Source organism: Podarcis raffonei, chromosome 3 (assembly GCF_027172205.1).
Source record: "Podarcis raffonei isolate rPodRaf1 chromosome 3, rPodRaf1.pri, whole genome shotgun sequence".
Taxonomy (NCBI): Eukaryota; Metazoa; Chordata; class Lepidosauria; order Squamata; family Lacertidae; genus Podarcis; species Podarcis raffonei.
The window spans coordinates 57,495,391-57,521,684 of NC_070604.1; positions in this window are offsets into that span (position 1 = coordinate 57,495,391).

The following is a 26,294-nucleotide window of genomic DNA, read 5'->3' on the forward strand; positions in this document are numbered from 1 at the left end:
TGACCATTGGACCCACTATCGATCTCAACCACTCAATCTGCCAGAGCCTGTATTTGCATGTCTTCAAAGAACTGGGGAGTAAAGAGACACAGGAGAGACCGTAAACAGAAGAGAGGCTGCAGAGGAGGAAGGCAATTAAGGCAATTAAGGCTAAAGACACAACATTATAACTTACCGCTTCCCAGCATTTTCTATGCTAACGTGAGATCTTTGGGGAATAAGCTGGAGGAGTGGAAATTGTGGATAGCAACAGAGAAAACTGTGAGTGAATGCTGTCTTCTGCTGCTTACAGAAACTTGGCTGACACCATTTACTCCTGACTCAGCCATAGAACTAACGGGCTATACACTGTTCCGCCATGATAGAACAGAGGACTCTGCTAAAAGAAGGGGGGGAGGTTTGTGTGCATACGTGAATAACAGCTGGTGCACAAACCACGCTGTGATAGCTAGCCACTGCTCTCCAACTGTGGAATTTATGACGCTTAAATGCAGACCTATATATATCCCCCGAGAATTTACAGCAGTACTGATAACTATAGTATACATTGCACCTGATGCGAACACCAAAGAGGCAATGGGTCTTCTGCATGATGCCATTAGCAGACAACAAGGCAAGTATCCCGAGGCTGCATTTCTTGTATGCGGGGATTTCAACCAGGCAGATTTGAAAGTGGTTCTACCTAAATTCTATCAACACATAAAGTGTGCAACCAGGGGAGAAAAGACTCTGGACAGGCTGTATACAAATGTTAAACAGGCCTATAAGGCCGAACCATTGGCACATCTAGGCCAATCTGATCATGTGTCCCTGCTCCTGACTCCTGAATATATTCCATTGAGGAAACGGACTCCAGCTATAAAGAGGGATATTACAATATGGCCAGCTGGAGCATCCCAACAACTACAAGACTGTTTTCATGACACCGATTGGGAGGTATTCGCCCAACAGGATGTAGAGACTCATATTGAGCAAGTGTTGGACTATATCAGGTTCTGCACTGACAATGTAACACAGAGGCGCCGGATAAAGATCTACCCAAACAGGAAGCCCTGGATGACAAGGGAGGTCCAGGGGTTGCTAAAGGCAAGAAATACTGCTTTCAGAAGTGGAAATAAGTCGCTGTACAGCTTAGCTAGAGCGGATCTAAAGAGAGGTATCCGTGTAGCAAAGGAGGCGTATAGACAGCGGCTGGAGAATCATCTACAAAGTAACAACACCAGGCAGGTGTGGCAAGGTGTACAAGAATTAACAGGGTATAAATCCAAGGATTCCCTGGCAGACGAGGGAGGGGCATCCCTCGCAGAGGATTTGAATGCCTTTTTTGCCCGTTTTGAAGTAACATCTGCAGCAACACCTGCTGAGGCTTTACCACCACCACCACCACCCCCTGGGAAGGCTTTGCCATCATCACTACCATCACCATCATCAGTACAAAGGAATGTAGCAGTCTCTGTGGAAAAAGAAGAGATGAGGAAGGTGTTGAAGGGAATCAACCCAAGGAAGGCCACAGGGGCAGATGGGGTAGCTGGAAGGGTATTGAGAGACTGTGCAGATCAACTAGCAGGAGTTTTCACTGGGATTTTAAATCGATCCCTAGCCCAGGCTATTGTTCCATCCTGCCTAAAGTCCTCTATTATCGTTCCAATAGCAAAAAAACCTAACCCGGAAGATCTGAATGACTTTCGTCCAGTAGCACTCACACCTATAATCATGAAGTGCTTTGAAAAGCTGGTACGAAATCATGTCATTGCCTGCCTACCAGAGGGACTGGACACATTCCAGTTTGCTTATAAAACGAAAAGATCGACAGAGGACGCTGTGGCGATTGCCCTCCATGCCGTCCTTGCACATTTGGAGCAGCGGGGGGGGGGGGTTATGCCAGACTGCTTTTTTTAGATTTCAGCTCGGCATTTAATACCATTCTACCACAGCGTCTGATGTCTAAACTGGAAGATCTGGGGCTTCCATTATCACTTTGTGGGTGGATATTGGACTTTTTGTCAGACCGCTCCCAGAGGGTTCGGTTGGGCCCTTATACCTCTAAAATGCTTAAGACTAACATAGGAACACCACAGAGATGCGTACTCAGTCCGCTCCTTTATATTCTCTACACGTACGATTGTGTCGCTGCTCACCCTAGTAATAGGGTTGTCAAATTTGCAGATGACACAACCGTGATTGGGCTCATCCCTGAAAGGGAGGGTGAAACGGACTATAGAGATGAGGTGGAGCAGCTGACAGAGTGGTGCAGAGCTAACAACTTGCTCATAAATACAAGGAAGACAAAGGAGCTTGTGGTGGACTTCAGGAGACAGAAGAGCAATATCCAGCCACTTTTGATTGATGGGGTCTGTGTGGAGAGGGTAACAACGTTCAGATTTTTGGGCATTGAATTACAAGAGGATCTGTCCTGGAGTGTCAACACAAGGGGGCTTGTGAAGAAGGCGCAGCAGAGACTGTACTTTTTGAGAATTCTAAGGAAAAACCATCTTCCGCAGAAACTGCTGCTTGCCTTCTATCACTGTGCCATTGAGAGCGTGCTCACTTATGGCTTATGTGTGTGGTATGGAAGCTGTACTACCCAGGACAGGATGGGGTTGTGCAGAGTTGTTAAGGCAGCAGAGAGCATTGTTGGCTGCCCACTCTCCACCTTAGAGCAGATTTATGCCACAAGGTGCCATAGGAAGGCACTGGACATAGTAAAAGATCCATCGCATCCTGGTCACTGTCTCTTCGAGCTCCTGCCGTCGGGACGGAGATACAGGACGATGAAGACAAGAATGAGCCGTCTTAAGAACAGCTTCTTCTCCAGAGCGATCTCAGCCCTGAATGGGAAGCCTGGACTTTGAAAGTCATCTAATCTTCCTTGCTGTATTATACTGTATTGTTTTAATTAGTGTTTTTATGGAGCAGTCAAGTAATTTCGTTGTCCCTGAGAGGGGGCAATGACAATAAAGATATTTCTATTTCTATTTCTATTTCTATTTCTATTTCTAGGGGAAGTCCCTAACTCACTGAGCATTTGAGACCCATCGACTACCCTTGTCTGATTTATCTGGCCAGTCAAAGCTAAATTTGTGAAGACACAAATTCTGGGGGGAGCTTATCTTTTCCATTACCTGCTCATGTTTTTATAAAGTGAGTCAGATAATCATATCCTTGGAAGAGGCTGTGAAGCAACCACTTGAAAATGCTTCAAATTGCATCCGTTAGGCTGCAGATGTAGCAGATGTCCCGCTGAGAGAAATTGTGGCATTCTTTCCTGTGACTCCACAAGAACGAAACCTCTCTTTATGCTAGTAAATAACAACATTTTCTGGCCATTTGTCTAAAGCCAATCATGTGTGAAATGAGGCTAAATGTTAAAAGTTACTGGCAACAAAAGATTTTCGGACTCAAACATCTGCACAATGCATTGCAGTGTTTTCTAGGTGGCTGATGGTAGAGTGGTGGCTTCCAATAAAACCAAAGAGCAGAGAGAGAGAAAGAGAGAGAGAGAGAGAGAGAGAGAGAGAGAGAGAGAAAGAAAGAAAGAAAGAAAGAAAGAAAGAAAGAAAGAAAGAAAGAAAGAGAAATTACAGATTTCAGGAAGGGGACAAAATTCCAAACTTGGTTTAAGAAATATATTCAATAATACATTGCTTTGAAGTTAAAGAGATGTGCTGTAGTTACTCTTAAATAAATAAATAATAATAATAATAATAATAATAATAATAATAATAATAATAATTTATTTATACCCCGCCGATCTGGCTGGGTTTCCCAGAATAACTGCAGGAATGTTATTAAGTCAGGTCAACAAACATTCTTTTTTTTTTTTAAGCAAAGGCATTGTACCTTTGACAAAGGGTGTCTTCCACAACAATAGTCATTTAGTATTTAGACCCAATGAGTGGTCCAAAAATACTGATGTTTCTGGGGAATAATCACACATGGTCCATGAGAGGGTATGATACCTTCACTCTGCCACCTCTAAATGATTCACCTTAGAGCAGGGCCAGGAAATCTGTGGCCCTCCAGATGTTGTTGTTGTTTAGTCGTTTAGTCGTGTCCGACTCTTCGTGACCCCATGGACCAGAGCACGCCAGGCACTTCTGTCTTCCACTGCCTCCAGCAGTTTGGTCAAACTCATGCTGGTAGCTTCAAGAACACTGTCCAACCACCTCCTCCTCTGCCGTCCCCTTCTCCTTGTGCCCTCCATCTTTCCCAGCATCAGTGTCTTCTCCAGGGAGTCTTCTCTTCTCATGAAGTGGCCAAAGTACTGGAGCCTCAGCTTCACGATCTGTCCTTCCAGTGAGCACTCAGGGCTGATTTCCTTCAGAATGGATACGTTTGATCTTCTTGCAGTCCATGGGACTCTCAGGAGCCTCCTCCAGCACCATAATTCAAAAGCATCAATTCTTCAGCGATCAGCCTTCTTTATGATCCCGCTCTCACGTCTATACATCAGACTGCAACTTCCACCATCCATGATTATTGGCCATTAGTCTTACAACATCTGGAGGGCGACAGGTTCCCCATCCCTGTCGTACGCACAGGCATGGAGTGTGTGAGTATCTGAATGAGTGAATGAGAGATACAAAAAGTCACATTTCTAAGGGAGAAGCTGTAAAGATCCACAAATGTAACATTTTAATAACACTAATAATAAACAATTGAAATTGTTTTCCCCACCTTTTTGGGGTTAACTCCCATGATACTAGCCTATTGTTAAAGTTACAGGGCTGTGAAAATTTAGCAGCACACCTTCTTCATTCTAAGTGTTATGTGGGAATTCACAGGTCTCTCATGTAGTGAGAGATCCATGGGCAACATGGAGAGATCCTTTAGTCCTAATACTCAGAGAAGAATATTTTTTTTTAAAGCACTAGTCCCAGACAGCCATTGCATATTTATATTCTTTTAATGTTCAATAGCCACAAATTGGCATGGGTTTAGTTATGGGAACTGAAGTGTCTCCTTGCGGTAGAGTTGCTCAGATAATATAATCAATAAATACACAAGTATTTTTGCAAATAAAGTGCTTGCTTTTGGCTTGCTGTGATTCGTGTGGTCATATTATCTGTTACTCATTAACATTTGGACTACTGCTGGGAATTTGTGAAGTTATTAATGAATCCCAGATCCACCACAAGTTTAAGACTGCATGTGTATTCTTTAAAGTCAAACCAGACATGTTCTTTTATTTAGGCAACCCTTTGCTTATTGCCCTGGAACAATGAAAATATATCTATGAAAGCCTGCTAATAAAGTGGGCACAATCGACTGGGGACATTACATGAAAAAAATGAGTGCTTTTAATTGAGTCTTGTTTAGGGCACATCAGGTATGCCCAATATCATTAAAGGGCAGGAGAAAATAATAAGAATATGAATATGAATAACTTAAGTGTTGTTTTGCAGGAGCAATCCATAAAGCAAATAAAAATATATGCAAAATGATGAATTCCAATATATCAGCCACTTGCATGAATTCAGAGTACCTGAAGTCTGATTTTATGATTATCTGGTCCCATTTCTATCTAGCTTCAGAAACATAGGAAGCTACCTTATACCGAGTCCAACTGTTGGCCCATCCAACTCAATATTTTAGCCCTGACTAAGTTGCCTGGCAATAGATTTCTGACATGTCTGGAAAATCTCTAGGTTTTAGACTGGGAATATGCCAGAGGCTAAACCTGGGATAATCTGCAAGCAAAGCTGATGTTCTATGACTAAGATATTCCTCTTCCATTTGGAGTTTGGCACCAAAATGAGTTTGGTCACCCTGGTTGATGACCTTTTGTTGGAGAGGGACAGAGGAAGTGCCACCGCATTCAGTCTCCTTGAACTCTTGGTGATTACATTTTTTAGGTGCCAGTGAAAAGCATATCTATTTATTGCTTTGGGTTGCCTTGACCAACAAATTTAATAAATAATAATAATTTTAATCCAGGTCTTTGGTAGGAAGGGGTCATAAGAAGGTGTACTAGGTGGAGGTGTATTGACAAAGAAATTCATTATTATATGCTGTGAACTTAATTTTTGTTGTTGTTGTTATTTAATGGTTGTTACTGTATGTTTTGGTTTTATTGAAACCCACCCTGAGATCACCGTGTGATGAAGGATGGAATATAAATTCAACAAACAAATAAATGTTGTTCAGTCAGTAGTTCATTGTATTAGATTCAAGTAAATAATTGTGCAGGTAGAATGAGGTCCGCTAGTACAAAGGGACTTTCCTTCCCCCCACCCACCCCTGTTCATGCCCCAAATTTGCTCTGGATGGCTAAGGAAAAGCCCAGAACATATTGGAGGAGGTGGAAGGAGAGGGGGAGAACATTCCATTGTGCATGGAGAAAACCTTGTGCTAATGAAACATTCCACTTAGCGTTTTTTTGAATGCAAACCTGAACTGTCTAAATGAAGAGTAGAATATTGTGATATTCGTGCCTGCAGAAAGCAACCTCTAGCTCTATCGCCCATCACCTGATGAGTGATATGGCTGATGTCTCAGGCACTTTAAAGCACAACACTAGGCTCACTCTTTGCAATTACTATGCGGTGCTTTGAAGTCCCAACTTCAGGACTTAAAAGCACCTCCCCACCTGTCAAATTTGGCCTGCAAGGCAAGGATCTGAAAAAGGCTCTGGTCCATGGACCCCAAAAACCTCTCCACCCTGCTCTAGCACCTTACCTTCCGTGGCCCAAGTGCTTAATTTATGTACCTAGCAACACATTGAGCTTTGAGGGTGCCACCTACGCTGCAGGACTTGCCTGCCTGAGCACTCTCTGTATACTGGGCACTGTGAAGCTGAGCAACTTGTCTCATGAATGAGCATACTGCCTGACTAAGCAACTGTGTCCATTCCTTGGTTGCTCCTCTGGAACTTGACCTGTATCTGGCAGCTGTTTCTGGTCCTCTTGATTGTCATTTGGTGTCTTGAAACTTGACATCTGCCTGTTTGACACCAGGCAACTACTTTGGTCACAATTGAACTAATGATGTGGAACCCAGCCACTGGACCATATATAATATATAATGAATGGAATTGTGAAGTCTTAGCATGAGTACATCATCACCGGTACCCTTGTTCTGCTGCTAGAACCTGACCTGCACTGCCATTGATGCGGAAATAGTCATTGGTGCTCCTGCATTAGTAGTGGCTCCCCTTGGCCATTTCCATGGGAGAACAATGCTGTGCAATCAGAAAGAGGGGAGCACACCCTTATGTGGTCTCTCCTATTGGTCTTTTCAGTCTCTACTAGCTATAGTTAGGGAAGGGTTGGCATTTCTTTTAAAGTAGGACAAAGCCAATTCTTACATCACCAGTGTGTTTATATGGGTTCTTTATTCATTTTGCAGCAGAGAAAGCAATGTGCAGATTTATAATCTTCCAGCAGCTGAGAACTGTCAGAAGAATTCATATTCAAAGCACCTAAGGGAAAATCCAGACAGAATCTATCAACAAATTCCCAAAGACATTGGACTCTTTGAAAGAATAATCAACATACTCTTTTGCTATCCTGCTTAGTCAGAGCTACTCTGAAACCTTAAGTTTAAATTCAGGGTTGTTTGGGTCTATGCTATGGGTTGTATAACTCTAAATCTCTGCAGGCCTCAGAGTGCAAGGCGTGGGGACTCTGAGAGCTAGTGTTTATTCCTACTTTGAAAGCTTACTGAATGTTTACAACATTCTAAAAGTTTATGTAGCATTTCCCTTAGTTTTCAAAGCACTTCACATTCATTATCTCAGTAATCCTTATAGCAACATCTCAATATAGTAGGGCAGAACTGGCATACAGTCTTTCAAAATTAATTTGAGTGTATTTCCCTGCTCCCCTCCTCGCTCCACTCAAAAAGTAGCAAGCCATTTAATCTCCACATCCTAACTCTCTTTCAAGCCAAATGGGAGAAAGATGTGGCAATGTCCCTTGCCCCAAACTCGCAAGGCATCCTGAATGACACAGGGGTGGCTCAGCTGGTAGGAATGCCAGTTCACCTCCACTTTGAATAGAGCAAAGGAGGAAAAGGATTCATACACAACCTGCTGAGCAGAACTGGTCCCTCTGCCATCAAATAGACAGATGCTCTTTCGATCAGTCTCCTTCCTTTGTACAGTGTGGAAAGAGGAAGGAGAAACATAATGTGATGGTGGCAGCTCTGTGGGTTAAGCTGGGAATGAGGGAATGGCTCTTTTCCTATTCAAGACAAGCTCTTGACTGGGTTACAACCACAAAGCTTGCACAGGTGGCAAGAGGGACTTCCTACATTAGATCAGAAAGGGCAGGTAGCCCCAACAGAGCCATGGAGTTCAGCTAAGCATGGAAGAAGTATCATCTCCACACTGAGAACCACTCATATTAAATGATGCAGGTGGCACACAAGTTCTATGCTCTCCAAAGGATTTGAATGATCCTGGGAGTGTGACCTCCCTTGAGTTACAAAAACACAAGAAGGAGGAAGTGATCAGCTTCCCACACTCTCTGAAGGGACTGTTTTAGACTATACACAAAGCAAAGCAAGGTCTTTGGGATGTGGTAGACGACCCACAGAGGCAAACACAGCCTAGAATCCAGGAACTGTCTAGCTAGCTTTTTGACGATCTATTCCATAACTTAAGTGTGAAAACAATATGAGGTTACATTATTTTACGGAGGGTCTGTTTTCTTATGTAGAGCAGTGACCTCTACAAGAGCAAACAGGATCTTTCTGTTTTGTTCCTGGTGGGAATTGCATCAACAAAGGAAATATTGTTGACTTCTCTGAAAAATACAGCCTGGAAATGCAGTTCCAGAACAATTATGGGAAGCTGTTCTAAAGCATGTCCTCTTTAGCATGCAGAGAGGGAAATGCTTGTCTTTTAATTTGAAGTTCAAAGATGGGACATTGTGAAGCTCCTGAAACTGGCTTCTACTTGAGATATACCTATGGAACTCAAAAGAAGACAATTTGTTTGGAGGAACTGATATTTGCCATTTGTTTTAAATAGCCATGTCAATGATAAAAAGGAAACTGTTCAGTGAGGAACCTCTGCGAATCTGGCAGATAAAACTCTTCTGAAAAGTTGTTAAACATGAAGCAATGAAGCTTGCAGAGACAGACTCCAGAAATCACTCTGTCACTGCCACACTACATATTGGACTTAAAATTTGCATTGGGTTTCTGCATTTCACATGGGGCCTTACTCATTTAGCAGATCACTGTCATGGAACCTGTGTGAAGCATGAAAATATTCATTCCTGTCAATAACAGTTCACTATATTAAAATAAGATCTCACAGTCTCCCCATAAATACCTTAACAAAACAAGCACACTAACATGATCAGTCTACAGAAGTTCAATGAAAGATTTTTGCAAAGTGCAAAGGATTTGAAGCAACATGTAATCACCTGAATTCAACTGAATAATTTACAACTGTCTCTCAAAATCTATTCTGGATTAAATTCTTTTTTAAAAAACAACAACACACCAAACATGTATTCAAAAGTCACAATACAATTTGGTCCACTGCCATAATACCACAGAATGATCACTCCAATGTACTTCCTGAATCATGCCTTATGCCTTTGTTCCTGGCTTCTGGTTATAAAGCTGAAAAAAAATATGTTTGGTTAAAGGGTTCGTTCCTGGTTTACCACAACAGAAAAAAACAAAGCATGTCTGGCATGGAAAACATTGCTTCCATCTTTTGAAGAAAGAGTGGGAACCATCAATGTTGCTTTCTACAAGAATGATTTGTTGGCTTTTTGCATTTGGTTTTCTCTTTTAACATCCGTGTCTGGCAGCCATGCACCTGGCCTGTACCTAAAACACCTGTGTCCTTTACCATTAGTTGTAACGTGACATTTGGGAATCAGAAATGCATGACTCAAGCTGCAACCCTAAACACGCTTACCTGGGAGTAATCCCCACTGAACCCAGTAAGATTTGTTTCTAAGCAGTTACACAGAAACAAACTGTAAGTGTCTAAAGAGTTCTTAAGTTCTAAAAACACAGTAGCATGGGGGGCTAAGATTGTGGGTGATGGAAAAGAAAGTGTATCAGTGAACAGCAGCTAGATTTGGTCCCGGATAGTCAGTGCTGAACTGACAGCCCTAAAATGAGAGATGCGGGAGGTGTGATCCTCCTTGATCTCTTGATGGCTTTTGATAGCATTTCCATAGTATTCTTCTGGAGCTTCTTCATGGATGGTCCTGCTCCTGCCTTCTAAACATCTATTCCATACAAGGTTGAAATGTACACACTGACAAGTCAACAGGGTGGGAACTTACATATGCTATCCCTTCAGGAATAGGTTCCTAGCTTCAGCACACTCTTGAATCTGGCTTTTTGCCTGAGTCAACATGTGTTGTTGGCTGTGAAAAGAAGCTCTCTTGAATACCTGTGGTTTGTGTGCCACTGGCTACCATTCTTGGTGAAGGTAGATCTTACCACAGTTATGCATGCATGGGTAACTTCCAGGTTAGACTTCAGTAACACATTCTACATTGCATTATCCTTGGAAAGTGTCTGGAAACTTTAGATGGTAGAAAATGCAGCCTGTATTTCAGTGGTCATCCACTGGAAGCACAGTCTAGCCTTTCTTTGGTCTCTGCATCTTTGGACTCAGATGACTGTCAGGTTCCTCTGGGACTGTGAGCACTTAAAATCCTTTGGAATGAGAGATTAGAATCCGGGCTCTACCAAGCAGAGATATACAAGCCTCCAATAGAGTTATTACTTCCCTAGTCCTCTTCCTCTATTCACAAATCCAGCTCCTTGTCAGTAGAAGTTTGTTTACAAAGCCAAACATATTTATTTATTTATTTAATAAAAATAAATAAATTTGCTTTTCTGATAACATTCCCCATCAACAAAGCATAAACAAAGAAACAAAGAAAAACAAATAAGTATTTTTTTTAAAAAAACAGCCAACGAAAAACGACTGGCATATTAAACTGTTAGAATATGGAGAGTTAGCAGAAATGACCGCTAGAATAAGAAACCAAAATGATGAAAGATGTAACGAGGACTAGACACTATTTATAGAATATATAGAAAATTATTACAGTGGTACCTCGGGTTAAGAACTTACTTCGTTCTGGAGGTCCGTTCTTAACCTGAAACTGTTCTTAACCTGAGGTACCACTTTAGCTAATGGGGCCTCCCGCTGCTGCCATGACGCCACCGCACGATTTCTGTTCTCACCCTGAAGCAAAGTTCTTAACCCGAGGTACTATTTCTGGGTTAGAGGAGTCTGTAACCTGAAGCGTATGTAACCTGAAGCGTATGTAACCCGAGGTACCACTGTATAAGCAAACAATTTACCTAGCAGGATAGTAACATTTTCAGCAGAGTAAGAAATAAATAAAGTATATAAAAGTGGTTGCAATAGATGGGGAGAACTAAAAAAACACAAGGAAAAGAGGGGTTGAAAGGAACCATGGAAAGAGAGGATAGGAAGTCAAGGAACGTTTTCAGATTTTTTGTTGATTCTTTTAAATCTTTGAAAGGAAACATTTTTTCTTTGTTGTATTGTTTTTGTTTATGCTTTGTTGAGGATAAATTTCTATTTAAAGGACTACAGTTATCCCAGAAGTTCTTTCTCCCCTGTATTACACAACCTGTTCTTATCTGCAATCCATTTGAATGCTGATTTAAGGTTTATTCGCTGATACATTAAGGCAGCATTTCTACATTCCTACTGGGCAACAGCAGAGATGGAATGAGTCATGTTTACTTTGACAAGTTGTGAGAGAAGGATAGGAATCTTGAAGATCTTAGGGTTGGCTTTTTAGATAATATTTTGACAATTGCAAATGCTTCTTTCAAGGAATAGCTTAGTGAACTCCCAAGAACTTGAAGCATCACTGGGGGCCATTTTTTGGAATAGATGTCAGCCAAGGGTTATCTAGGTTAACAACTGTGTAAATGATGAAGATTAAAAAGAAAGCAAACAGCACTTCAGTGAATACACATTACAGTTGTACCTCGGAGGTTGAACAGAATCTGCTCCAGAAGTCCGTTCGACTTCCCCAACATTTGGAAACCAAAGCGTGCAGGAAGCTCCTGCAGCCAATTGGAAGTCGCGGAAGCCCCATCGGATGTTTGGCTTCCAAAAATAGTTCGCAAACCAGAACACTGTCAGCATCGCCCTTGAACCAGTGTCACCAACTGGGCTCATCCACTTCAGCCCCGACTGGGCTAGGCGAGCTGGGTAGCACTTCCAGAGACCACCTTCTGCACAGGAACAGGTCAAAGTGCTGTAGACTCACAACTTAGAGTTGTGAGCACCGGATTCACTCCCACAAGAAGACAGTCGTCGCACAGCAGAGTATAGCAGAGTATAAACGACTTGGAGAGCAGCTCTGTAGAATAACTTCTTTATTCTATCTACAACTATCATACAAACTATATACAGAGCTAAATGAGGTCTAAGCATAAAGAATGCTGCACTGCACTGAGTGTCTGCAGCTGCTCTTAGCAGCAACCTTATCTATACACACGATCTCTAACACTCAGTCTCTCTCTCTCCAACACACTGACTGACTGACTGACTCTTTGATGTGGTACTGGAGTGGAATAAGTAGAGAGCAGAACACTGCTCCTCCTATCTGGAGAATCAGCAGACTCATCAGGAGATTCTTGGATATGGGCGGGGTGAAATCTCCTCAAACACTCACTTCCAAGTTTGCGGCATTCGGGAGCCAAAACGTTTGAGAACTAAGCTGTTTGAAAACCAATACAATGACTGTATTGCAGTTTGGGTTGACTTAATGATAAGCTATGAACTCACAGAAGTAACACAAAAGCAGCAGCAGCAGCAATCTTGACCACATGGTCATGTCTGCATAGAATGTTTTTGGTTGCCTTCACCCAGCCCTTACAGCCAACTGCACCCATGCAAGCATGACCTTGCCATCACCTCACCCTTTTGGTACATGGCAGTGACGCCCCTGCTGAGGAGTTATTGCTGTGGCTCATGTTCACAAGTTGATGGTATGCATACTCAGTCATCTTTAGTACTAAGGAGTATTTCCAAAGCAGTCAGGGGTGTGAGTGCCCTTTCTTTCTTTCTTTCTTTCTTTCTTTCTTTCCTCTTTCTTTCTTTCTTTCTTTCTTTCTTTCTTTCTTTCTTTCTTTGAATCATCTCATCAGCGACCTGCACTCTGGAGCCTTTCCAGGTGCCCAAAGAAAGTCCAGGGGAAGACATGAGGGAACTCACCCCATGAAGCTTTTTTCAGGTAAGGAAGTGCAGGCAGTCAGGGAAGCTACAGAGTACTGGAGAAATGTTTACTAGAAAGGAAAACATAGTACCACAAGTTGAATTTAGGTATCTAGTGATTTTGGACACAGTGTGACCAGTTAGGAGCCTGGACTATTCATATATATATATATGCACTTCCATAATTACTTTGACATGATATTTTTTCACAACCAAGTAGCCATGAATCATAGCCAGCTTCAAACTCAGGAAAGCTGCTACCAGCTGACACCTTTCTTGAAATCCTGGCAGCAAGAGTTCCTAGTGAAACACAATCAAACTGATGTAGATATATGCATACCTCTCTTAATGAACTCAGGTGGCTTTCCAGCCATGTCACATAAATTAAATCAGCAGTGAAATGTTTTCAAGTAGCCTGAGGCTTTCTGTCAGTGGTGCTGCAAGTATTTCTGAATAACTTAGGGCAAAGCAATGAAACTGTGAAACAAAAAGTGAGAAATGCTTAAGAAATAAATGAATGCATGTAAAGAATAAAATAATCCAATAGTAGTTTTCTAACTAGTGCACTGCTCAAGCTTAGGTGTTAATTGCTGTAGCAAGTGGGGCCTAAAACTAAACTATGATAGGAAAAGAGCATAGTCTTCCCTAAGTAAACATTAGACTGCAACTCTATATCCCTTACCTAGAAGTGAATACCATTAAACTGAGTTGTGTTTGCTTCTGGGGAGAAAGTTATAGGATTGTGATGTTAACGAGCATAATGTTCTCTCTGAGAGAAAGACCAAAAAACTGAGATGAACATTACTTAATATGCAGATGAAACACAGGCTGTTGTCTAGGACCTCTGGCAAAAGCCAAGAAGGGGCCATATAATGCTATCTCACTAATGGGTGGAGAGTTCACAGTTCCACAGTGATATACCTAATCTGAAGCTGACTCAAGACAGTCAGCAAAAGACAGCAGTTTTGATATTAGTGACTTTTAGATGGTGATTGTGAAAGCAGCCCTAACTTAGTCTATTGCCATTGCATATTTTTAGAATCAAAAATCTCTTTGATGGTTTTAAACATTCTTTCCATAGCAGTTTCTACTGCGCTTGACATTCTTTCCATTCTCGACCCTGACACATCATGGCTTTAGGATTTCCTTCCACCAGTGTTACGATGTTGAATAAATGGATCAGAAATTCTTGGTCTTTCATTCAAGAATGGACTATGTCTTCGAAGAAAAACACATGGGATGTGTTTACAGTTGCTACCATTGCAGATTTGCTGTCCTTAAGCATCTCCTTAAAGTGCACTATATTGTAGTCATTCCCTGCTACATTTATTTTCTTTTAATCTGAAGGATTCCTTTATCCATAAAACTCCAAACATCAAGCGTGGGAATAAATATATTCCCCCCATTTGTGCATATTAAATTAGACCTCATTCTTCCCTTTCACTGCTTTTAAGATTTTGAATATTACGCCCTCCTCCTCCTTCTTCATTCGTCCAACTCTCTGATATTTGTCTCACATTTAAGATGGCAAAATATTGGTTGTTGGAACAAAGACATAGTGTTCTGCTGCCTCTGTTTTATGTAATGGGTACTCTATGAACCCTCTGTTAGGTGAGTGTTAAGATGCTGTCATATTTTGAAGGAAAATTAAATCCCTTGGTATTCTTTATTTTCCATTGATCATTCTTATCACACCATCTCCTGTATACATTACATAATTGGCTTTAGACTTCAGGATTTTGACCATACAGGGAGGGAGTCAGGTATACTTTCCAATAAGCCAAAGTTTTGCATAGATCACATTGGCATCTATACAGAAGTCATTGCAAAGCAGCCCCAAACATAAGATGAGTAGGAAAGGAGGGATAGGAAGTTCAGAAGTGCTTGGCCTGCTAGTGAGTTTGTGGATCTCTAAATAAGGACCTGTATCACATATGAAACCAGGGATGATGGGTCAAGGAATTATTCCATGTGTGGCATGTGGCCTCTGTACTAGATTTGAGACATTATGTAGTTGCAAATACTCAGCTTTGTGTCTTCATAGAGACATCAGGTGAGGCGGTAGAAAAGATGAATAGCTGTCTAGTTTTAGTGGTGGGCTGGAGGAGCACCAATAAAATGAAGATTAATACAGAGGCACCATCGGTAGATGGTTCCCAGGTCTGGGAAACCAAGGCTCAATTTGGTCTCATCTTTGATAGAATTCTGCCCTCAAAATGATTTTTCACTCATTCTTTCTGGCAACAGGAAAAAACCCACTACATCTTTATATGTAGAAAAAAATGTTTAATTCTGCTGGACTGTTTTTCATCACTGGAGTATGAACAGATGGTGTTAAGTTTTAGCCGCCCCCAAATGCTTTTCTTTGCACTCAAGTTTCTGAGAAGTGGTTTGTTTAAAAATTTTAGGGGCTTGCTTCTAAGTGACAATGGGTGCCTGTTAAAACCAGCCTAGATATTTAGTTTCAGATTAAGGATGTATTTAAACATTCAGCTGTATATAGTATGTTTTATTGGCGGTCGATAGCTTATAGTTTCATCAGCTTCCAGTCTGCACAGCTTCCCTTTTCTTTTTCTTTTCTTGCTTGTGTTGTTTTTGACGAACAAATGGAATGTAGAGTCATGGCTGACTGCTTGCTTGCATGCATAAGGGACACGAAACGTAAAAATGCTGATTGAGAAGCTGGATCCATTGAAGAAAATGGGACCGAGGTTTCATTCGCTGGCAGTGGGTTGCTTATTGTAATGTGCAGTACTAACCATAATTGAAAGGAAGCTGCTTTGACATTCATGGGACTTATTTAAAGGTAAGCATGGATAAGGCTGCCCTGTAAAATCTTAGCCTTGGAAATGTATACTAGAAGGCCTACATCTATGCACACTTTCTGTGAACTGAAAAGTTAAACACGCCTTTCTTCTACGTACTTGCACTGGCTCATTGTTGGTGCTCTGCAGGTCCCTGGTTGTACTGTGCCCACTGTCTCCTTCTGGGAGGGGCCATACCTTTGGCCCCCTTCAAGGGGGTGGAGCAAACATCCTATGAATGAAGGTTGCAGCGTTTAGGTTTTTTAAGGCTACAGAAAGGGCAAGCAAGAGGTGATATGATAGAAGTGTATGCATGGCATGGAGAAAGTGGGTGGAGAAAGGATTATCTCCCTCTCTTCTAACCCTGGAACTTATGGACACCGCATGAAGCTGAATGTTGGAAGATTCAGGACAGATAAAAGAAGGCACTTCTTCACACAGCAGATAGTTAAACTATGCAACTCACTCCCACAGGAGGCTGCGATGCCCATCAACCTGGATGGAGAAGAAGATGATGATGAAACGTTGGCAGCATTAAGATAAATTCAACAGTGTAAAGAAGTTTTGATGTATGTAATAATGGAATTCTGTTCCATTATTGGGCCTGTATACCTGAAGGAGAGTCTCCACCCCCATCGTTCAGCCCAGACACTGAGATCCAGTGCTGAGGGCCTTCTGGCGGTTCCCTCACTGTGAGAAGTGAAGTTACAGGGAACCAGGCAGAGGGCCTTCTCGGTAGTGGCGCCCGCCCTGTGGAACGCCCTCCCATCAGATGTCAAAGAAATAAGTAACTATCCTACTTTTAAAAGACATCTGAAGGCCACCCTGCTTAGGTAAGTTTTTAATATTTAATGCTATATTGTTTTTAATATTCGATTGGGAGCCACCCAAAGTGGCTGGGGAAACTCAGCCAGATGGGTGGGATATAAATAATAAATTATATTATTATTATTATTACTATTATTATTATTAGATTGAATGGTTTAGTTTTTGTAAAATATGCAGGGATTTATGATATGCAAAATGAACCATGGAAAGAGAAGGGAAGTCATTGATATTTTAAGGATATTTAAATGAGTATTTTAAATGGTAAAACAGAAAATTTAATTAAAATTATATTTATATTAAAAAATAAAATATGATGATGATGATGATGATACAAATTCATGGAGACTAAGGCAATCAATGTCTACTAGCCATGTTGGTTATGCTCTACCTCCATTGTCAAAGGCAGTATGCTTCTGAATACCAGATGCTGGAAGTCACAGGAAGAGAGAGCATTGTTGTACTCAGGTCTCGCTTGCAGGATTGCCACAGGCATTTGGTTGTTCACTCTGAAAACAGGATGCTGGGCTAGATGGGCCTTTGGTCTGAGTCAACAAGGCTCTTCTGACACTCTTAAACTTTGCATTATGTTGAGCAATGTTGCAGAAGCGCATCTGGTGAAGATGGTTGATTGCAACGTAGCACACAAACCAACCATGCCACACCATTCCAGATCAGTATTCAGCAGGTTTAAAGCATCTGTGCAGCCTAAATTCTAATAGTGTCAGAATTTGTAGAATGCTCTTTTTAAAAACAAAAAACTTCAGCTTCATCATCAGAAAAAGAAAGATATTTTTCTTGCTGTTGTTTTGATTGTCCACCAAAATGAAAGCATTGTTTGTCAGACTCTTCCATTAGAGAGATGTCTGCAGTCTTGTTTGTTTTTATTTCAATCTCTCTCCTCCCGCAGCCTTACCTGCTGATCTAAGCATCTTTTCAGATGTCAATGTTAGGCCACCATAATTACTGTAAATTCAGACGTGGACAAAGACAAACTGGCCTTTATTCTGAAATACAAATTTGCTTACTAAGTCACCAGGACTACATTTCAAAATCACTTTCCCGAGAACTTCTTTAATCGCAAGCCAGAGAATAAACAATACCAATAGGGAAGATTTGTCTCTGTGCTTAACATAAGAGCATGCCAGCCAAATGATTCGACAAATGTGAATCAGTGCTAAGACTACAAAATCCTCCAGCTCTGCTTAATTTTCATAAAACCATACTTCTCCAGGAAACTCTGAAATGAAGTCAGGAATCAGGGGCTCATGATCTGATGTTTCCAAAGCCGTCATTAAAATTATATGGCTCCGGAATTCAAATCAACATGACTATGGCAGTCCTCTTCTGTAAGAACTCTGGTTACATATACTGACATCATCTGAATCTTAGTCAAGTAACAAAAGACTCCCCCACTTCTGCCACACTCAGTTGTATCCTGTTTTTCACCTGCTACAGGTACATACACACAAAAATCAAGCAAGCATTTTCAAACAATTCTTTTTGCCAGGAACGTTATTAAGGTCTGCAATAAACTTTCAGTCCATTGTGTACATTTTACTGCCATAACTAAAAAGCCAGGCCATAAAATGTGACAGCGTGCAGAATGCTTTATTGATTACACTTCCAATAGTTTGTTCAGCCTTCTTTACTTACTCCTTGGATCGCTACCATCCATTTTATGGCCCCTTTGCAATTCTGTTACTATCTTTGGGGAAGATTTCAAGCAAACTAACAGTTGAAAAAGGGAATATTTTGCAATGCAGTTCACTTGCTGGAATCCTCTACTTTTGTCTTTTGTTAAAGGCTGGCCAAGAACACTTACACAGAGATGATGTGAGAGAAAGAGAAGTATGCAGAGAATCACATTTGTTCTTTGCCGGTGCCTGGGGCGCACATGCCGGGCAGCACCGGGGGGGTTAGGGCACGGAGGTTGAACAAAGCCCGCTGTGCCAGCCCAGCCCTCACCACTGATGCCACTAGGTGGGCATGGCACACGGAGGGTTCACAGGACCATACTGGTCACTTTAATCTTCTCCAAACAGGGTCACAATTGGCATACCAATCTAAGATGTTATAGGTCCCTCCTAGTCACTGCCACTAGTGGTTTCCTCCAACAGTTCTGAGTCCAATAGAACCCCAATCTCCATACTTTTCACAGGGAGTGCAACTCTTTCTAGGACTTGTTGCAAATCTCCATCTGGGTCAGACACTTTCTCCACACACAGCACCTCCATGTTTGTCTAGATAATGTTTCAACTCGTTCACCCTCATTCACATCAAAACCACCCCCAGACATCAGTTCAAGAATTCCATGGCCTTCCTAGAATAAGCACATACAAACAAGAGGTAAAGCTGTGTGTTATCCACATAGTGGAAACACTTCAGCCCCAATCTCCAGATGGTGATTCTCCTCAGTGGTTTCATGAGTGGAATAACATGGGGGGGGCAGGGGGGCATAGAATGAAGACACTTCTGTGTCCCTAAAATGGTTGTGTTCTCTCTCACCTAGAAAAGTTGTTCCAATTTCTGTTCCAGTTGGTGAGCTGAGCTTTGTTGATCTTGAGACAAGAGGGTGAAATATGTGCAAAGGTTGTTTTGGTTCCTGGGCTGGGTGGTATGTTCCTGGCTCGGGTGAGGCACAGAGATGGGGAGAGGAGTGGAGAGTGTTTCAGCTTAGAAGTTTGAGTCTGTTTAGTTGCACATTTAAGTGCCTAGCTTGTTTAATCTGCTGTGTTCTTGAAGCCTTTGACGCACCTATAAATGTTGCGATGCAGACTGTTTTGGAAAGAGCATTTCTTTGTAACCCACCCCTTGGGATATGTTGGGATCAAAATCTGAATGAATGAATGAATGAAAACGTACCACAGGAAGGTCCCACGCTATAGCACGGTATTGTCCATTATGGTGAGATAAGGAGATGTAGGTTGTCTAAATATTTCCTGGAGTTAAACTTTTGTGAAATGAATTAGCACAAAAGCACATGAGACTCAACAAGATCTGATAAAGCCCATGTGACTTTCTAGGCACATAATCTGATTACTCGTTTAAGCACTTGCACAGTTCATTAGAAACCCAGTAGGAAACCACATCACTGCCGGTCCTGGACTGACTAAACATACAGTACTTGATGCATGGGCTCTTAGACACTAGTCTACCTTCTTCTTTAAAGCACCTCTTCCCTTTTCAATAAAGCTACTGAATAAGTATTTGTGTGTGTGTATGTGAATAATAAAATCCAAAATTATCTTAAGATGTTTATTCATCTGTTTCCACTTGGGAAGTTGCTATTATTACTACCTTGAACACATGTTTATGCTGATCTAGGGTTGCTTTTTTAAACAACCACTTCTTGAGAACAAATTGCACTGCAATCCTGGCCTTAGTATGACGGGGAGGGAGCTGAATGAGTTTTCCAGTGTACAAAGCTGTGGCAATATTTGATAGGACTGCCAATCTGAAAGCACCAAAATTTGCAGGGGTGTGCATAAGAATGACAGTGAAATACACACACACACACACACACACAGAGAGAGAGAGAGAGAGAGAGAGAGAGAGAGAGAGAGAGAGAGAGGATGTTGTGAAGGAAACAATCGCTCAGTGCTAGATTTGCTTTCTTTTGTTCCAGGCCATTCAGAATATTTTGTTTTGGAACTGAAGAAGCCTCACAATTGATTCAACCACATATGGGCAAATTCAGGTTGCACCATTCAAATTCCTTTAGCATTCTTGCGCTACAAATCTGTCCCGCGCTCCCCACAAAAAAATGGACTTTGTGTGATAAGGAGAATTCACTGGAAAGTCTACGATAACATTACTTGATGCCATGTCATCCAACCACCTTGCAAGCAATCAGAATGTTCAATGAATAACCAACATCATCTACCCTCCCCACAAACTTTGTGCAAACAATTCAGGATGATTGCTGAACGTTCAGGTTATCTGGAGGCGATGTGAGTCAAGGGAAAGTAGCCAAACTGGGTGTTTAGCACTGTAATCCAATATATGTCTACCCAGAAGCAAGCCCCATTGAATTCAATGAGTAAGTGGGCAAGATTGCCACCTATAGCATTTGTTATTTACTACATGTATATGTCACCTCCCAAACACTCGAGGAGTTTTAACATCAGCTCTGGCTCCACCCACCACTGGCTTGTGGCCCCAACAACAACAAACAGTGTCCACCCCCTTGTGTGCATTATCAGCTACAAAGCTCTTTCCAGCACATTGGTATTTCATGTACCTGCAACAGAATTGCTATGTGTGACTATCACACACGACACTCTTTACATGTCTTCCTCATCTCTCAGTGCCTTTTCTGTGTCTGAAACATGTGATGCAAGACACAAAGTAAGGTATCACTATACTCAGGGTATAAACTTGCTTGCTGGGATCACGGGGTTAAGCAGCAGCTAACCTTTTACATCCCATCGGAAGGAAGAGCCTGGCTTCTTGAGGGACATCCTCAGTCTCCACTTCAGGAACTGGAGGAAAACTGAAGGGCATGGCTTTTCATAAGCACCGGGTCCCTTATATGAGAAATGCTTTTGATTCCTGCTCACCCACGTCAGGGTACATCAGATGGTTTTGATAAAACGTGCAAGAGATTAAACTGTTCCTGAAAATGATAAAGGGTTTATAACAGACGGTGTAATTCTATTTATAGAAACAACAAAATGCACAAACAGTGTGCAGCATTTGGTCCTAAAAAAAGGAGGCTGGGTTTTGTTAAGAACAGAAGTTTTTTGTTCTCCCAAATCCTTTCTAACCCCAAAGGAAGCTCTCCTCGATTTGCTTTTCGAATGGAAAACATGCAGGGCTCTGAAGGCTGCGCTGCCAGACAAGTTTGCTTACAAAAGCTTAGGAGCATTTCAAATGTTGATGTTTATCACAACAAACATGGAACATGTGCTGCAGGGAGTCTATCCAGGCATGCAATTGCCATGTGCTTTCAAAACCCCACAGGATCTCAAATGTGGATTCTTTCTTTCTTTCTCTCTCTCTTTCTTCTTCTTTTTATTGCTCTTTAAAGGCTTGAGAGAAACAGATGTCTATGAAGGTGACAACCATTGTTGATCTAAGAGTGTTTCACCAGATCCATATGCAGCAGGGTTCAGACACCTCTGTTTGAGCTATGCAACGTGATCTCCAATTAACTTCTGAACCCATCTGGCCTCTTCTTGACCATGCTGGGGCAGAAAATAAAACAGGCTTCAGTTCACACTTGTAGGGAAGAATTCCTACACTGAGCCCCAGCTGGCTGGCAAATGTCAACATATTCTCAATGGAAGGTTCCCCCCCCCCATTTGCATTGTCAAGCTAATTAAGCCCCAAAGCACAACCCTAGTATTTGCTTAATCCTAGTCTCTTTCTCTTTCCTGTGGGTCAAGGATAACCAATGGGGTGACCTCCAGATGTTGATGGACTACAATCCCCAGCCAGCATAGGTAATGGCCAAGGATGATGGGAGCTGTAATCCAGCAATATCTATAGGGCATCACTGTGGCTACTACTGCATTAGTTGTTTGCTAAACGTCTGCTGCTTCTCAAAGGAAACCAGCTCTAACGGGGCCTGAGCTGCTGTGTCCAGCCCTACTATTAAAGAGAAATAGATTGCTTCGGGCTAAAAGCAAAAATGCACCACAAAAAAGTGACTTCAGAAGACATTGATTTGCATAAAATGTGCAGGTCTGATTTATATGTAGATTTGCCCATCCTTGGTTGCTGCAGCCATGCATCAGTAGCCTTAACTACACTTCCCTCTTAATATACCCATATTGGTACTTTGTATATAGTTTATTATTGGTTATTCATGGTTTAGAATATTTCAGTTCTTGTAATTTTGTAAAAATTGATAGCAGTTCCGTGATTTAAAAAAACAATTCTAAAAGGATCCAATCAAAGAGAACACACATACTGCAGCCAGGACTGCATGCAGATCTTCCTTTAAGAAAAACCAAAACCTCACAAATTAGCTCTTTATGGTGTGGGAAAGGGTGATGAACTAATTCAAGTCATTCTACCACTCCCGGAGGGCTGACTGATATCCCTTCACACAAAGCTGAAATCCTGTGTGCAGCTCTTGAGAAGAAATTTTGTGCGTACAGCCCCCATTTTATACATGTAGTATCTAGCTATGAATGTAGAAAGGTACACAGCTCCTTGCTAGAACGGGTCAAATGAATGCTACCCAACATACATATAGGTTACTTCACTCAGATGTAATCAGTTTTTCTGCACACCAATTGTGGTCCAAGCTTGGATTAAACGCTTTAAGCAATGTCACATTTCAAACAAACAAATGTGCACATCACCAGTTTAGGAAGGAAATAAAAGGGAGAAATAAAATTCAGTGTGGCTAGAAAAGGAGGTGGTGACATTTGATGGGTGGGGTGGGGGGTGAATTATATTTTATGAAATTTAGCAAAAATTCAACAAAAATTTTCAAGTTGGGGAAATAGGAAGTCTGTAAAACAGGTAGTCCGTGCAGGAAAGAAAAAGTCAGAAAGATTGTGGAGAAAAGGGGAATCATTGCTGGAATGCTATCACTGCATAAACCAACAGACCTAGAGGAGTGCATTGTAAGATTCTGAGTTCTCCTTCCGTGCTGAAACTTCTGCAGGGATTCCAATCCCATAAGAACTGAAAGTCTGGGCATAAATGTTGGTAATTCTTGGAAAACTGAAATGACAAGCCGGGTTCTTTGGCAAAGGATCTAAGTAGGAAGACAGCTGAAGGCTCTGCAGTCAACACAGCACTTGCAGGCTTCCTTTTTATCTGTTCCATATTGCCCACTGATGGGAACCTTGGCTTTGTTTTGATGAAAAGCAGATGCTAGAGGCAGATGTTTGGAGCTCAAAGGAATGAAACGCACACTTATGAAAGGCTTCCCTTTTAGGCAACCCCAGCAACAAGCAAAAGGACTGCCCGCCTCCAGTTCCAAACTCTGAAAGTGGCTTTCAGTATTTCTCTGCACTGTGCGTGGTCAAACCATGGAACTAACCACCACAAGGTGAGGTGATGGCTACCAACTTAGATAGCTTTAAAAGAGGATTAGATAAGTTGAGGGAGGATAAGGCCGCCATAGCTAGTTTCTAACTCCAATGGTGGAAGCAGTATGCCTCTGAATGCCAGTTCACAAGTGGGAAAAGTTGCTCTCAGTCCTGGTTGGCCACAGAGAGAACAGGATGTTGGACTAGCTTAGCCTTGGCATGATCCAGTAGGGCTCCTCTTCTATTCCTATGTTCCTCAGGCCAAAAAGGTAAGTTAAAAGGTCTGAAGCAATGAGAGAGGAAGATAGAAATACTCCACCTCCCACCCTGTTCCTCCTTCACCTACCACTGCTTGGTGCAGAGCCAAAGTCCTACTTGCTTTGTAGGTGGTGCTGGAGGAAGGTGGGCAAAGAACCTTCCGCACCAAGAGCCAGTGTAGTCAATGTGGTGCCTTCCAGATGTTGTTGGACTACAACTCCCATCATCCCCACTCATTGGCCATGCTAGCTTGGGTGAACAACATCTGAAGGGCACCACACTGGCTACTTAGAGAAGCAAATATATGATCTCTGGGTTGATAGCTGGCAATCTACTTGGGCTGTATCCAAGAAACTATCCTGAGAGCGCAAGGATGTCCACTTGTACGATGAGACTTTGTCTCCATCTTCTTTCCCTGCATGCCTCCTGCACACACACACACAAACCAAAAATCCATTCCAACTGAGAAGAAGAACAGATGAGACTGTGTATAGGTGGCAGTTCCCTAGACATATATCCAGCTGAAGTTCAATGGACGCTTCTTCATCCAGCTTAAGGACTCTTGACATTTTAAAACTTCTTCTTTCTGCAGCTTTCAGTCAATGCTTAGTGTGTTTGTGGTTGCATGTGTTAAATTCATTAATCCTCCCCCGAATAATGAAGTTCTGGGAAAGTGAAATGGAGATGGTTGTTAGCATTCCTCAGGAAGCTATGCACTTTTATTTGCACATTAGTTCAAATCACAGCAACAGAAGCTGATGAAGAAACTTGTGCTACTTAGCAATAATACAGGGGCGAAAACTATGGTATGTTGTTGTATATATTTGTTCTGTAAACAAATACTGTGCCAGTGGCCTTGCCTTATGGTCCTCAGGAAAGAGGAGCAGTGAGGTCCTCATCAAGCTGTAACAGCATTTGCTGAAAAATTACATACAGAAGTTTGTATGCCAAGTATAAAGTTGATCTGATGGTTTCTCTAAGACTTATATGTTACTGTTTCTTTCATCAACGGTGTCTTGCTTTTTAGCCCTGGTATGAATGCTGTAGGCCAGGTGACCTGTGGTCCTCCAGATGTTGTTGGACTTCAGCCCCCATCAGCCCCAGCCAGCATGGCCAATGGTCAGGGATGATGGGAGATGTAGTCTGGAGAGACACGGGTTCCCCATACCTGCTTTAGGCAGTGGATGAATACAGTCAACTGGATGTGAAGTCTCACACTGTGGCAAATTGCCATTTAGTGCCTGCTTCTCTGCATTCACTCCAGTTGTGGGCTTCCCATGAGGCATCTTGTTGGCTGCTCTGAGAATAGAATGCTGGTCTAGGCTTGATGTGATTTTCTTACTCATTGTATGAAACAAACTGAGAATAAAGGTGAAGGTTGAATTGAAAGACAATTTTTGTTTGTGTAAAATACTTGGGGGTGAATATGACTGCTAAAAATGCAAATTTATTTAAAGATAATTATGAGAAATGCTGGTCAGAAGTGAAGAAGGATTTAGAGATTTGGTCGAATTTGAAGCTTTCCTTGCTGGGTCGGATTGCTGTTATTAAGATGAATGTATTGCCGAGAATGTTGTTTTTGTTTCAATCATTACAAATCATTGACAAGATGGATTGTTTCAAGAGGTGGCAAAGAGATATCTCTAGATTTGTCTGGCAGGTCAAAAAGCCCAGAATAAAATTTAAGATACTTACTGATACTAAAGACAGAGGGGGGTTTGCCCTGCCAGACTTAAAACTTTATTATGAATCAGCAGCTTTTTGCTGGTTGAAGGAATGGCTACTTCTTGAGAACACTGACATCTTAGATCTTGAAGGTTATGATAATGTATTTGGGTGGCATGCATATCTGTGGTATGGCAAGGTTAAAGCGCATAAAGCATTCAAAAACCATATTGTCAGGAAAGCACTATTTAATGTCTGGACAAGATATAAAGATTTTTTGGAGAACAAAACCCCAAGGTGGTTATCACCTATGGAAGCGAAAGCTATGAAAAAACTTAACATGGAGGCAAAATGGCCAAAGTATTGTGAAATTTTGGAACAGAAAGGTGACAAGCTGAAATTGCAGAGTTATGAGAAGCTCAAAGGGAAGGTGCGAGACTGGTTACATTATTTTCAAATAAGAGAGGTTTATAATCAAGATAAAAAAATTGGTTTCCAGGTGGAAAAATCAAAGCTGGAAACAGAATTGTTGGAACCCAATGCTAAGATATTGTCAAGAAT